At 41.5% G+C, this 16345-nt stretch overlaps 1 protein-coding gene across 1 annotated transcript in view; it reads right to left on the bottom strand.

Annotated features, from left to right (window-relative positions):
* Nucleotides 1–16345, bottom strand: part of LOC122796643 (copine-3-like) — a 1386610-nt gene that overhangs the window by 531679 nt on the left and 838586 nt on the right. The window lies entirely within an intron of this gene.

Raw genomic sequence — 16345 nt, 5'->3', positions numbered from 1 at the left:
TCCAAGATATCCTTGGTAGGAACTCCTCTGAGAAAAGCTGTAGAAGTGGCAGCTGCTCTAGTAGAATGACTTCTCACAGTACCTGGAAACTGTTTCCCATGATGAGTGTAACAAAATCTGATTCCATAAGCAATCCATTTGGAAATAGTTTGTTTTGAAATAGCTTTTCCAAGAGAACTGGAGGCAAAAGAAACAAACAATTGATTAGATTTTCTGAACTCTTTAGTCTTGTCCAGGTAAAATCGTAACTGTCTGTGCACATCCAATGAATGCAAAATCCTTTCCCCTTTATTTTGAGGATTAGGAAAGAAAGTAGGAAGGTGAATTGTCTGATTTAAAGCCACTTTCAAATCACCTTAGGCGTGAAAGTAGGATTAGTCCTCAAGGATACTCTGTCCTGGTGGAAAATAAGGTATGGTTCCACAGCCATGAGAGCTTGCAACTCTGAGACCCTTCTGGCAGAAGTCAATGCTAACAAAAGAACTGTCTTCCAAGATAAAAACTTAATATCTGAAGATGCAGCAGGCTCAAAAGGAGGCAAAGTAAGTTTTTCTAAAACATAATTAAGATCCCAAGCAGGAACAGGAGGGGTCCTGGGAGGTCTTAAATTCTTGGCCCCTCTTAAGAATTGTCTCACCAAAGGATGAGAAAAAACAGGAGGATCAGAATTGAAATGAGCAGAAATAGCAGAAGCATGAATCTTAATGGAAGAAAAGGAAAGTCCTTTAGACAAAAGATCCGAAAGGTAAAGCAAAATAGAAGAGAGATCAGGCACCAGAGGGTCCGAGCCTCGGTCCTGCATCCAAATACAAAACCTCTTCCATTTAGAGGCATAGGATTTCCTAGTGCTAGGCCATCTAGCTTCCAGAAGAACATCCAAAACTTGTTTGGGAAGACTAGAAGAAATCAAATTCCTTTGAAGAGCCAAGCTGCCAGGCAAAGGGTCTTGAGATTGGGATGAAGTAACCGACCCTGATGCTGGGACAGAAGAGAAGGGTTTAGAGGGAGAATCCAAGGAGGCTCCAAGAACAGGTGTTTTAAAGTTGGATACCAAAACTGCCAAGGCCAATTTGGAGCAATCAAGATGAGGAACTTGGGCTTGTCCTGTTTTATCTTCAGTAATACCTGAGGTAGTAGAGGAAGAGGAGGGAAGGCATATCCCGAAAGGCTTCTCCAGCTGAAGGACAGGGCATCCACTTTCCAAGCTGTTTTGTGGAAGGACCTGGTGCAAAAGCGAGGCAGCTGATGATTGAGATGGGATGCAAAGAGATCTATCTGGGGACATCCCCAAACTGCAGTAATCCTGTTGAATAAGTTGGTGTCTAGCATCCATTCGTGAGGATCTGAAATGTTTCTGCTCAGGCTGTCTGCTAAGAGATTTTGTTCTCCTGGAATGAATTGAGCCTGGAGATGTAGATTCAGATTTAGAGCTGTGTCCCATAAAGCCATAGCTAGTCTGCAATGGGGGTATGAATGAGAACCCCCCTGCTTGTTTATGTACCACATGACTGTGGTGTTGTCTGTGCGAATTAGCAGAGGCCCTGGTTGAAAAAATTCTTGAAGGCCAGAAGAGCATTTTGAACTGCCAACATTTCCTTCAGATTGATGTGCCAGTGAAGATGGTCCTCTGTCCAGGTTCCCTGCTGGCAACTGTCTAGAAAGTGTGCTCCCCAAGCATAATCCGAGGCGTCCGTGGTTATGATTTGAGAAGGTTGAGGTAGACAAAAAGGTTTTCCTTCGTTTAAAGCACACACCCTGGACCACCAGAGGAACTCCTTCTGGAGGCAGGGGATCAGAGGAATCAGAATGTCCAGAACGTGGTAATGCTGTGACCATACACTTTTCAGATACCATTGAAGCTTTCTCATATGAAGCCTTGCATTTGGAATCAACAGAATGCAGGAAGCCATGTAGCCCAGAGCCTTCAGGAATTTCCTTGCAGTGAGCTGAGATAGAGTTGCCAAGGTGTTGAAAATTGAAGCCAGCTGTGATTGTTTTTCTGGAGTGAGGAAGGCCCTTTGTAAGGTCGTATTCAAGAGGGCTCCCAAGAACACCATTTGTTGAGAAGGGATCAAATGTGACTTTTTTGTGTTCACTGAGAATCCCAGAAGGGAGAGAAGACGTTGAACAAATTCCAGATGTAGAAGTAGAAGATCCTTGCTGTCTGCCTGAATAAGGCAGTCATCCAAATAGGGTAAATCTGAATCCCTGAAGTCTGCAATAAGCCACTACTGGTGCCAGGCACTTGGTAAAGACTCTGGGCAGTAGATAAACCAAAGGGCAGTACAGAGAATTGAAAGTGTCTCGAACCTGCCTTGAATCTGAGGAATTTCCTGCGTTCCTGCCTGATGGGAATGTGTAAGTAGGCTTCCTTTAAGTCCAATGTCACCATCCAGGCATCCTGAGAGAGCATTGGAATTAGTTGCTGCAGAGTAAGCATCTTGAATTTTGGAATTTCCAAAAGGTGTTTAACACAGAAAGGTCCAGAATAGGTCTCCATGAGCTTTGTTTTCTTGGAACCAGAAACAGTCTTGAATAAAAACCTTTTCCCATCTCTGAGAGTGGAACAGGCTCTATGGCTCTCATGGCCAGAAGAGCATCCACTTGATTTAAGGCCTCTGACCATTGATGTTTTGGCAGATCTGGCCAACCGTAAGCCCTTGGCAGAGTATGAAAGTGGAATTTGTAGCCTTTTAAAATCACGTCCAATACCCATCTGTCCTGGGTAATATGAGTCCAATTTCTGTAAAAGAGACAGTTTTCCTCCGAGAGGGGCATCCAGGTGAACGGGTCCTGTAGCCCAACCGAGAGAGTCATTGAGTTTGTTTTCTTTGAGATTGGGATCTGTCTTCTCCCCTTCTAGGTGAAGAAGCAGTCCATTGTCTAGATCTGTAAGAGGCCTGAGCTTGACCACGACCTCTGGAGCGTCTATATCTTCCCCTTTGAGGCCTGTCAGACATGGGAAAGGACCAATTTTTGGAGGGCCAGTTCCTGGAAAATCTAGGAGGCTGAACTTGCAAGAAATCTTTTACAGTTTGCATAGATTTTGCCTTTTCTTCCATCTTTTTAATAACCTCCTCAGCTTTAGATCCAAAAAGAACATCGTGTTGAACAGGGGCATCTAATAACTTAGCCTTAACCTGTTCAGGTAAACTTTGTTCACGAAGCCAGGCATGTCTCCTGATAACAGTACCAGAGGCTGCAGCCCTGCAAGAAGCATCCAAGGCATCAAAACCACAATGCAAACTATGTTTGTTCACTTGTTCAGTTGCATGCAATACATCCTGAAGTTCCTTATCCTCTGCACATGCAGGAAGGGAAGCAAGCTTTTGCTTTAAAACAGACAAAAGAAATTGCTGATACTTAAACATATGAAACTGGCAATTTAAAGCCCTTACAGACAGGGTAGCAGAAGTATATACCTTTTTCCCCACCTGTCTAAAGCACGAGAATCCTTCTCAGAGGGAATAGGATTCTTAGAAGTAGCAACCTTAGCAGCCTTAGAGCCCTGAGAAATAGTTTCAGGATCCGCAGAAGGGTTCTTAAATAAGAATAAATGAGAGTCAGGAACCCTATAAAACCTATCAGGCTTAGAAGGAGCAGGAGAGGCATGGAATCAGGATTCAAATTAGCCTCAGAAAAAGCATCATCCACAATGTCAAGAACAGGAGGGATAGCTAAAGGCCTATGTTGAGGAAGAAGAAGGAATTCTCTAAGCCTCTTCTTGGAAGCAGAATACTCCTGACCCTCCCAATGAAAATGTTCCCTCATCTCATGCAAGGTTTCCCCAAAAGAGAAATCTTCAGGCGGAGAGGCAGAGGGCAAAGAGTCCTCAGCATCCGAATCCTCATAAGGAGGAAAGGAATACTCCTGATCAGAGAAAGAGACAGAAGATACAGAAGCCTGGTCAGAGGAATCCAGAGGAACATCCTGTCGAGGCCTTTTTTCAGGTGGGGGGTGAGAACCCCCTAATCATGGTAAGTAAATCTTCAGCCATCTTTAATAATTGCTTCTGTGTCCTGGGAGTAGATTCAGAAGTAGCTTGGGCAGGAACTTTAGACTTAACAGGAGTCTTTGTCTTTGCCTTTGCCTTTGAAATAGTGATGTGAGTAGGCCTGAAAACCCCCTCAGAAGCCGGTACCTGCACAGCGGTTCCGGACCCATCTGAGGGAGCGACGTCCGAAGGTCCTGCAGCAGGTAAAATAGTAGGCCTTGATGGCTCCCCATGGGAGTCCGTATCTGCCATCGGTTCAGAAGTGGCGGAAGACAGGGGCTGCAAAAGCGCCTCACTGACGACAGCCGAACCGGATGCTGGCTCCATCTGCAACGAGTCCTGTTTGGACCTCAGAGGCCTGTCTTTGTCTTTGCGCTTCTTTTGAGTTCCGGTAGTGTCCGACGACATTCTATAATTGAAGCGTCTGCCAAAATAATTTAGAGCCCAATCATACCTGCACTTGATAGTACGGGAATTGAACCTGGCACAGAACCGACAACAAGAAACGTCGTGGTCAGGGCCTAAGCAAGGTAAACAGTAAGAGTGGAAATCTTTATGAGGTATTTGTTTCCCACACGATATACAATTATTAACTTTTTCTGACATCGGAGGAACAAGAAAAGATTCAACGGGTACTTAGCTTTGAGAAGAGAAGTAAGAACTTCGGACCGACAACAACAAAATACGCTGTTCGAAAATCGCCAACCAACGACTTGTGAGCCGCTTTCCACCGCACGGCAAGAAAGACTGGAGAAGATGGCGTCGGCTGAGGGCTATGTACCAGAGCGTACTGACGTCAGGGTACTAGCTTGTACAGCCGACGCCGGACCCAGACTTTGGGATTCTGGCCGACCTCGGGCTGCCTGCCGGCAGGAGCACCCTACAGTTATGACTGCAACAGTGAAACACAAAGAACATCTAAGACAACAGGGGAACAGAGAAAGGAGATTCTGCCAATAGAGATGATTGCAATTAAGGGCACAGTGAATAAGCAAGAAGGGGCTAGAATTTACTGGAGGAAACTGGCAAAGGAACCAAGGTATTGGGAACAAATAATTAGAGAAGGAAAGGTAATAGAATGGGAAGAGGCCAAGAAGACATTTGGGCTGCAGGCTAGAGACAGACTTCCCAATCAGGGATTGATATCAGAGCATATTCGAAGAGAAAGGGATAGGGGAATCCTAAATGAAAGGCCTGCACTGGTTGAGTTTTTAGATGAATCTAGAACAGAAGCAAATGTTAAAAAGGATATTTAGCAGTGCATATAAAACACTGCATGATAACTATATGAATCGATCAAAGGAGGTGAGAAAAGACTGGGAAGAGATATTAGATAAGCAATTCACATAGAAACAATGGGAGGACAAATGCATGGCTCCCAAATATGCAACAAAATCTAGAAGCCTTAGGATTTTTGCCTGCAAATGTTTGCAGAGCTATTTCTATAACCCAAGCAGAATCTAAAAAATATTTCCTCAGGGAGACAGCAAATGTTGGAGGTGTAATGAGGAAGAAAGAAGAACCTGGGAGCACATGTTCTTTGAGTGAAATAAGTTGCTGACTTTAAAACTTGTCTACAGAGTACTCTGCCAGGAATACTGGGTGAGCAAATGAGTATAACTAAGGAAATGATTACTTATTTTTTGAGTTGAGATATCCAATCTAAATTGCCTAGCCAAAGTAAGGCCTTGTTAAGTTTAATTCTGGTGGCTGCCAAAAAAAGCAATTACTAGAAAGTGGAAATCAAAGTCTAAATGAACTACATTTGAAGAAGCAAATACTGTAACAGTGATAAAAGAACAAAAAGTGGGATCTTTAGAAAAGGCTATGAGCAAATTACATAAAAATAGAAATTGTGGGAATAATACATGCAGAAAAATGTTTTGGAGAAAGAATGAGGTTTAAGAGAAGGCAGGAACTGAACAATTAATGTAATGTTGGTGTGACTATATTGCATAAAACAACACATGTGATTCATAATATTTGTAAATGTGAACTTGTTAATATGGTTTGATTACTTTTCTATAAATATAACCACCTATGTCATAAGCGATAATTCAATAAATGTGTTTAAAAAAATCCTGATCTTAACTTAGACTGTAAACAGTTAATTTGTGTATCTGACTGTTTTTGGTTAAGAAGGAATGTTAAATCAAAGGTGCAATTAAGAGAGGAAAGAACAGCTGATGGTGACATTTTAATTTGCATGCTGAATAATGGCAAGCTGTTAATAACTGAATGTGCACTGACTGTATGACATGAGTCTGTTTTATTAGAAATGTGTAAACGTATAATTAGAAAAAGGTCAAATTGTCAATCACTGCCCAAACAGCCCCATGCATGGAGAATTACATTGTATATTACCATGAAGAGTGTTTTAATACAGTATTTACAATTCTCAAAAAAAAAAAAGAAAGAAAGAAAAATGAGGTACAATAAAGAACAATAACAGAATGATATACCCGACAGCAGAAAAAATAACAGTAATTTAAAGAGAAACAGGCCTTGGCAAAATTAGAAGAGGAAAGATACCTATTTTTTATTATTAAACCAGTGGAAAATGGAAAAAAAGCAACATAAATATTCTATAAGTCTGAAAGAAAAGGTGGAAAAATGCACTTATATGAGACATGAGGAAAAAGCACTGGAGAACCACATCTGTGGATTTTGGCAAATGAGATCTAAGGGATTGAGATGACCCAGTGCATTATGGGAGAAGGGAGGAGCTTGAGCTCTGAACAAAATATAGCTGAAGGTTTTGGTGGCTTGGATCTGAGGGCGGATAACCCAACAGTCACTTTGGACAGACGGAATAACATATGAAAGTACAGTTGTGTTAGGGACTTAGCATAAACTTAGATGTTCAAGTAAATTTACTATTGTAATAATGATTTTTACAAAACTCCAATAAAAGTCAGTCACCTCATAAAAATAACACACACTGCAAGGCTTTTCCAATGAAAATCAGACAACAGCACCAGTTTCCAGAAAGGCTGTATAAGCGCTTTTGTTCCTTATTTCATACACGTCATTTCCTCCATTTAAATACCAAATAATAACCATGTGACATACTTTCTTAAAATACACACAGTAATTTAACACACAGTCATTTTTCTAACTAAAAACCTTAACATTTGAAACTGGCCCCATATACACTTTTTATTATTTATTCAAAAAACATACAATATGTTTTGACATAACGTGCCCACTGTACAATCCCCGCTAAAAGTCCTACATATACATCTCATGATACAATTCCACTAATAGCAAAAAAGTACAGTTTTGTACCTACCATAAATGTAGATGTTCGAAGATCCACATTGCTGCAGTCCTTACATATGGGTAGTCCGCTGTCCTCGGTCGGCCCGAATACCAAAGTATTAGGCTGACGTCGGTCATGGCGCTCAGATCTGACATCAGAGCGTCAGGGTATAAAAGCGCATGACCGACGTCATATCCTCAGTCTTTTCTTGCCCCAGATGTCAGAAGGCCCTAAAAAGAAAGGCCACAGCCCAAAAACAGGATACCTCCCAAAAACATGCCCAATAACAACCATCACCCAAACCATATAACCATGCCAAACTACAGAGGGAAGGAGGGAGGGTAAATTGGACTGCAGCAATGTGGATCTTCGAACATCTACATTTATGGTAGGTACAAAACTGTACTATGTTCTTCATCTCACATTGCTGCAGTCCTTACATATGGGTAGAATCCCAAAGCAGAGGTAAAGGGAGGATGGCAAAATCATAAAGCATTAGGGGCTGCTAAAATGCCCTGTAATATTGCAGTGGCAAATCCAGCCCTAGACTTAGAATAAAGAGGAAGGTGGTAATGTTTAGAAAAGTATGTACTGAACTCCAAGTGGCTGCTTCCAAAATATCTTTGTAGCTACCCCTTAGAAAGGCAGTAGAAGTGGCAGTAGCTCTAGTGGAATGAGGTCTGATTCCAGCCGGAATCTCCTTACCATGATGGGAATAGCAGAAAGAAATACAAAACCAATCCATTTAGAAATAGTTTGTTTTGACACAGGTTTTCCCTGAGAACCCAAAGCAAAAGAAACAAACAACTGCTGAGACTGCCTGAACCCTTTGGTTCTGCTCAAATAATAACGCAACTGCCTGTGAATATCCAAAGTATGCAAAATCTTCTCCCCTTTATTTTGGGGGTTTGCATAAAAAGTAGGCAAATGAATAGTTTGGTTCAAGGCCACACTAGAAACCACTTTAGGCATAAAGGAAGGATTAGTACGCAAAGATACCCTATCCTTATGAAAAATCAGGAAAGGTTCCACTGCCATAAGGGCCTGTAATTCAGAAACCCTTCTTGCAGAGGTAATGGCCAACAAAAGCAGGCTTCCATGATAAATACTTTAACTCGGCAGTAGCTGCAGGCTCAAAAGGTTGTAGAGTAAGTTTTTCCAACACAAAATTGAGATCCCAAGCAGGAGTAGGAGCTCTACGTGGGGGTCTTATGTTCTTTGCCCCTCTAAGAAACTGCTTAAACAAAGGATGAGAAAATAAAGGAGGGTCACAGTCATAGTGAGCAGAAATGGCTGCAGCATGAACCTTTATCGAGGAGAAAGACAAACCCTTGTCCAATAGCTCAGTAAGATATTGAAGAGAAATACTTAAATCAGGCTTGGAAACATCAAAGTCCTTCGCTTTGCTCCAAATAAACAATCTCCTCCATTTATCAGCATAAACTTTCCTTGTACTAGGCCTTCTGGCCTCCAAAATAACATTCAAAACTTGTTGTGGCAGCTGAGACCCTCCAGGGTCTAAAGCAGAATATGCCAGGCTGTTAGATGCAGAGACTGAATCTTGACATTGAGGAAGTGATTGTCCTCCTGAGACAAAAGATGCGGAATCAAAGGCAGAGGCCATGGAGGCTCCCGTACTAAACTCCTCAGTAGTGGGTACCAGTGCTGTCGAGGCCAATCCGGCGCTATCAGAATCATGGACGGCCTGTCTTGTCTGGCTTTCAAGAGTACCTTGGGAATGAGAGGCAGAGGTGGAAAGGCATAGACATGAAGATTGCTCCAACTGAATGATAGAGCATCCACCTTCCAAGCTGTGGGATGAAACATTTTTGTGCAAAACTTTGGCAACTGGTAATTTAGTGGAGAAGCGAACAGATCTATGTCTTGAGTCCCCCATAACACTGTCAACTTTTGAAATACATGAGGATCCAGTTTCCACTCGTGAGGATCCACTATTTGTCTGCTCAACACATCTGCTAAGGAGTTCTGTGCTCCTGGTAGAAACCTTGCCTGAAGATTGAGGTGTAAACTGAGAGCAGTCTCCCACAAAATCATCGCTTGCCTGCAAAGAGGGTACGAATGGGTTCCCCCTTGCTTGTTGATGTACCACATGACAGTAGTGTTGTCTGTTTGAATCAACACCTGCCCTGGGAGAAGGAAATCCTTGAAAGCCATCAATGCAAATTGGACTGCTAACATCTCCTTTAAGTTGATATGCAAATGTTGAAGTCTGACAGGCCACGTGTCTTGCACCCATTTTCCATTGAGGTGTGCTCCCCAAGCCTTGTCTGAGGCATCTGTCGTTAGAATCTGACTCGCCTCTGGTCGGGTCACAGAGAGTCCCTTGTTTAGGTGACATTCCTGAGCCCACCACAAAAATTCCTTCTGAATGCAAGGTATTATCTGAATGACAGTGTCTAGATCCTGGCAGTGTTGTGTTCATACATTTTTGAGATACCACTGAAGCTTCCTCATATGCAGTTTGGCATTGGGAAGCACCAGAATACAAGATGCCATGAACCCCAAGGCTTGAATGACTGTCCTTGCAGTCAGCCTGGACTGTAGAGACATTTGATGGAAATAAAGAGAAAGGCTTCTTTGTTTGTCCGGGGTCAAAAAAGCCATCTGGGAAGCTGTATTCAGTCTCACACCCAGAAAGCACATGTCCTGAGAGGGTACTAGACTGGACTTTGTTTCGTTCACAGAATACCCTAGGCATCTTAACACTACCATCACATACTGTAGATGATGAAGAAGTTCGTCCTTGTCTTGTGCAATAATCAGGCAATCGTCCAAATAAGGATAAATCTGTATTCCTCTTAACCTGAAAAAGGCTATCACTGGAGCCAGAACCTTTGTGAACACTCTGGGCAGTAGATAAGCCAAAGGGCAATGCAGAGAACTGATAATGTAAATTTCCAGCCAGAAACGTAGGTACCTCCTGCAACTGGGCCTGATTGGAACATGAAGATAAGCCTCTTTGAGATCCAGAGTTACCATCCAGTGATCTTTTCCCAGCAGAGGTAAAAGCTGTTGTAACGTCAGCATTTTGAACTTTGGAATGTCCAGATAAGTGTTGAGGATAGATAAATCCAAAATTGGTCTCCACGTGTTTCCTTTCTTTGGTACTAGAAACAGGCGAGAGTAAAATCCTAGGCCCACTTCTGACAGAGGAACTGGCTGTATAGCTCCTATTTGAAGAAGTACAGAAATCTGCTTGTGAGCCTCTATCCTTTGCCGAGGAGGAACGTCTGGCATGCCTTTGAAAGGAGGCAATGTATGGAAATAGAACTTGTAGCCTCGGTTTATAATGTCCAACACCCATTTGTCCTGGGTGACTAAAAGCCAGTTTTGCTTGAAAAGTGCTAACTTTCCTCCCAAAGGAGCTGCCAGGCAAGAAAAATCTGGCAGCTGAAAATGCAGGTCATTGGGCCTGTTTACGAAAGGACTGGCCCCTGCCTTCCCCTGCAGGTTGTGCAGGCGAACTCCAAGTTCTAGGCCTGAATGTACTATGAGCTCTGCCCCTGCCACGCCTAGATCTACCCCTAGACTGAGAATCAGAAGAAGGGTACGTCCACCCCTTAGTAGGCCAATTTCTACTAAACTTTGGAGGTTGCACCTGCAAAAAATCTTTAACAGTCTGCATAGACTTAGCCTTGTCTTCCATTTTCTTCAAAACCAACTCCACAGGGGGACCAAACAAAACTTCAGACTGTAAAGGGGCATCCAGAATTCTAGTTTTAACATGCTCGGACAAATTCTGATCCTTAAGCCAGGTGTGCCTACGAAGAACTGAACCCGTGGCAGCCACCCTAGAAGAGGCCTGTACAGCATCAAAACCACACTGCAAAGAATGCTTACCCACCTGTTCAGATACATGTACTAAATCCTGCAATTCTTTACACTCAATGCCCTCTGCCAAAGCATCCACTTTAGATTTTAGCTGAGAAAGGAGGAAATTCTGACATTTCAACATATGAAACTGGCAATTTAAAGCCCTCATTGCTAAAGTAGAAGAGGTATACACCTTCTTACCCCATCTATCCAAAGCTCTAGCTTCCTTATCTAGAGGAACCGGATTCTTAACAACAGAGGCTCTAACACCCTTAGGCCCCTGACTAATAGTTTCCGGGTCCGCCCTAGGACTCTTATACAGATATTTATGAGCCTCTGGCACCCTGTAATACCTGTCCGGTTTAACTGGCGCAGGAGGCAAAGAATCTGGATTAAGGGAAGCCTCCAAGAAAACATCTTGAACAACATCCAAAACAGGAGGTATAGCCAAGGGTCTATGCTGTGGTAAAAACAAGAATTCCCTAAGCCTCTTCCGTGAATCAGAGAAATCCTGTCCTTCCCACTTAAAATGCTCCCTCATGGAATGCAGAGTTTCTGAAAAAGAAAAATCCTCTGGAGGAGAAGCAGAAGGAGTGGAATCCTCTGCATCAGAATCTGAATAAGGGGGAAAATCTTGAATATCTTCAGCAGAAGACTCTGAGTCATCTGAGGCCTGATCCAAACTTTCCAACTCTGGCTCCACCCTGGGCCTCTTATCAGGAGGGGGCATAGAACCTCTAATTAAAGTAATCAAATCTTCTGCCATTTTAAGCATGTGCTTTTTAGGCACGGACCCTGAAGTAGCTGGAGTGACACCAGAGGAAGGCAAAACAGACCTGCCCTTAGAAGAAGCCTTAGAAATAGTAGCAGAAGGCCTAACCACCTTAGGCATAGACGGGAGAACAGTAACCTGAGAGGCCCCTTCAGCCTGACCTGACTCCTGTGAGGCCACATCCTGCAAAATCAAAGTTTCCCCCTGAGACTCAACAGAAACTTCAGTCGGATCCACCTGTTCCACTGAAGCTTCTACAGGAGCGGCGTCCGAAACGGACGAATCATCCTGTCTAGTTTTCAAAGATTTGTCTTTGCGCTTCTTCGTGGAAGCGGGCGTCGGAGGATCCGACGGCATATTATAATTACACCGCTTACCAAAGACTAACCTAGCGCAATCTAACCTTCGTTTTATGGTGCGCTTATTAAACCTAGCACAAAACCGACACCCGACTACGTCGTGCTCAGGTCCCAAACAAGGAATGCAAAGAGAGTGATAATCCCTATGCGGTATCTGTTTCCCACAAGAAATACAATTATTCACTTTTTCTGACATCCGGAATTAACTGAGGCAAGAAAAAACAAAAATATTCCCCAACGGGGTACTTAGCCCAACTTGGTTCCGGTCTGAAACTCAGAATACGAAAATTTCAGAACGCCGAACGGCACTTGCAACGCTGCTTCTGCATCGGACCATGCGGCAAAAAAGACTGAGGATATGACGTCGGTCATGCGCTTTTATACCCTGACGCTCTGATGTCAGATCTGAGCGCCATGACCGACGTCAGCCTAATACTTTGGTATTCGGGCCGACCGAGGACAGCGGACTACCCATATGTAAGGACTGCAGCAATGTGAGATGAAGAACATCATCTTCACTAAAACCCTTTTCTAATTTTATAACCTATGCATGCCAATGTACTTCTATTTTGTTAACTGTTAAATATATATATAGATATCTCCTTATTTTTATTTTGTTTATATTAATTTGTCATTTTGTTCCTATTCTTTAAGTTTTAATCTACATTTATTTTTAAATTTCTTCAGCCCTTAAATTCAGAAAACCACTAATTGAAATTATATCATTAAGGCCTGGTGGGTTACTTGCATTTAGCAACACCTGCCAAAACATTTCCCTATATTCACAAAAATTTGACCAATTTCCACATCTCTTTTGCCTTCTAACCTTTTCCAACACACAAAAACAAATTTTTTTAAAACCCTTGCACATGGCACTATGCCTATAAAGTGCATTAGACCCATCCTGCCTCCTAATAGCATAATTATGCTGATAAATCCTTTTTCTTAACTCTTTTTTCATTTTTCCTACATAGTAAGCATTACATGTCTGGCATAAAGCCACATAAACAACCCCTTCGTCTGGCAGTTGTACAAACCTTTAACACCAATAACCCTTTGGTATCGTGTAATACTAATATTGGTTGTTTCGTACATAAACCTACACTCCCTACAATTACCACATTTACTCATCATCCTACCTAAACACATCCTTCTCCTGGGTTCCTTTCAAATAATGATTTAAGTTATTACCCTTCCTATACACAATTTTAGGGTTAGGGCCCATCTTATCAATCAAACCAAAGGCTCCAAACACCCCACCCCAATTTTTTTCCATTATTCTCTGGATCTCAGTTGAATGACAATCGTATGTCGTAACACAACAAAAAAAGTCTCTCTTAGACCCATTTTCCTTCCTCATCTGCACCCCAGTGTTCTTTATCAACGGGGGATACCACTCATCCCTTCTACTTATTACATATTCTTCCTGTCCATTTAAAAGGTACCCTGGGTAACCTCTGTCCGCTAGTAATCCTTCAAACTTCCTAACCCCTCCACAAATTTGTTGTACTCACTAGTTAATCTAGAAATCCTAATCATCTGTCCTTTTACCAGATTTCTCTTCTGCCAAAATGGGTGTTCACTCTGAAAGTGTAGAAAGCTATTTGAAAAAGTTGACTTTCTAGATATTTTCGACTCAAGGCACTCTTCCAAAGTGTTTTTATACAAGTGCACATCCAAATAGTTAACCTCCTCTTTTCCCCATTGAGTATGTAAATTTAAAGAAATCTGTTGTAGAATTTATGTATTCCATAAATTCCACCACCTCAGTTTCAGTACCTTCCCAGAGCAATAGGATATTGTCTAGGAACCTATAGTATCTAAAGAGGTGCTTCTTAAACCTAGATTCTAACACAAACTTAGTTTCCCAGTACCAAAGCACTACATTTGCAAACACTGGTGCTACAATAGCACCCATTGCCACACCTTGGGTTTGTTTGTAATACTCTCCCTGAAACCACACAAAGTTATTTTTTAGCACCAACTCCATCAACACTGTCACCACATAAATAGTATCACTGGAAAACCTAGCAACCTCTCTAAGACCGTTTTGAAACATTTCCATCCCCTCCTCATGTGGTAGGTTTTCCAGTGATACTATTTATGTGCTGACAGTGTTGATGGAGTTAGTGCTAAAAAGAACTTTGTGTGGTTTCTGGGAGAGTATTACAAACAAACCCAAGGTGTGGCAATGGGTGCTACTGTAGCACCAATGTTTGCAAATATAGTGCTTTGGTACTGGGAAACTAAGTTTGTGTTAGAATCTAGGTTTAAGAAGCACCTCTTTAGATACTATAGGTTCCTAGATGATATCCTATTGCTCTGGGAAGGTACGGAAACTGAGGTGGTGGAATTTATGGAATACATAAATTCCACAACAGATTTCTTTAAATTTACATACTCAATGGGAAAAGAGGAAGTTAACTATTTGGATGTACACTTGTATAAAAGCATTTTGGAAGGGTGCCTTAAGTCGAAAATATTAAGAAAGCCAACTTTTTCAAATAGCTTTCTACACTTTCATAGTGAACACCCATTTTGGCAGAAGAGAAATCTGGTAAAAGGGCAGATGATTAGGATTTCTAGATTAACTAGTGAGTTCAACAAATTTGTGGAGGAGTTAGGAATTTTGAAGGATTTACTAGTGGACAGAGGTTACCCAGGGTACCTTTTAAAAAGACAGGAAGAATACGTAATAAGTAGAAGGGATGAGTGGTATCCCCCACTGATAAAGAACACTGTGGTGCAGATGAGGAAGGAAAATGGGTCTAAGACAGACTCTTTTTGTTGTGTTATGACATACAATTGTCATTCAACTGGGATCCGGATAATAATGGAAAAAATTGGGGTGGGGTGTTTGGAGCCTTTGGTTTGATAGATAAGGTGGGCCCTAACCCTAAAATTGTGTATAGGAAGGGTAATAACTTTAGGAACCAGGAGAAGGATGGAAGGATGTGTTTAGGTAGGATGAGTAAATGTGGTAATTGTAGGGAGTGTAGGTTTATGTACGAAACAACCAATATTACTATTACAGGATACCAAAGGGTTACTGGTGTTAAAGGGTTGTACAACTGCCAGATGAAGGGGGTTGTTTAGGTGGCTTTATGCCAGACATACAATGCTTACTATGTACAAAAAATGGAAAAAGAGTTCAGAAAAAGGGTGTTGTCAGCATAATTATTAAGAGGCAGGATAGGGCTAATGCACTTTATAGACATAGTGCCATGTGCAAGGATTTTTAAAAATTTTGTTTTTGTGTGTTGGAAAAGGTTAGAAGGCAAGAGAGAGGTGGAAACTGGTCGAATTTTGTTGAATATAGGGAAATGTTTTGGCAGGTATTGCTAAAAGCAAGTAAACCTCCAGGCCTTAATGATATAATTTCAATTAGTAGTTTTCTGAATTTAAGGGCTGAAGAAATTTAAAAATAAATGTAGATTAAAACGTAAAGAATAGGAACAAAATGACAAATTAATATAACCAAAATAAACATAAGGAGATATCTATATATATATTTAACAGTTACCAAAATAGAAGTACATTGGCATGGATAGGTTATAAAATTAGAAAAGGGTTTTAGTGAAGATTTTTTTACTATTAATGGAACTGTATCATGAGATGTATATGTTGGACTTTTAGCGAGGATTGTACAGTGGGCACGTTATGTCAAAACATACTGTATGTTTTTTTAATAAATAATAAAAAATGTATATGGGGCCAGTTTCAAATATTAAGGTTTTTAGTTAGAAAAATTACTGTGTGTTTTTTAAGAAAGTATGCCACATGGTTGTTATTTGGTATTTAAATGGAGGAAATTACATGTATGTTTGTATCTAAAGAAGTTCTGTTTTTATGGTGGAATAAAGGAATGAAAGCTCTTATGCAGCCTTTCTGGAAACTGGTGCTATTTCACATTTTTCGTTGGAAAAGCCTTGCACTGTGTGTTATTTTTATAATAATGATTTTTTAATTTCCTCCCCACAGAAGCTTGAAACAGGCCTGAATACCAAAAATCTCACTTTCTCTACGGCCTGAAGGATGCCCTCCCCTTCCCATATCAGGATGTCATTGGTATAATGGGTAGTTGGCAAATGCCATCTTCAGGTTTTTCTTGCCCCAGGCTAAGC

Source organism: Protopterus annectens, chromosome 3.part0 (genome assembly GCF_019279795.1).
Source record: "Protopterus annectens isolate FY-2018-M chromosome 3.part0, PAN1.0, whole genome shotgun sequence".
Lineage (NCBI taxonomy): Eukaryota > Metazoa > Chordata > Ceratodontiformes > Protopteridae > Protopterus > Protopterus annectens.
This window is presented reverse-complemented; position numbering and strand designations above follow the sequence as displayed.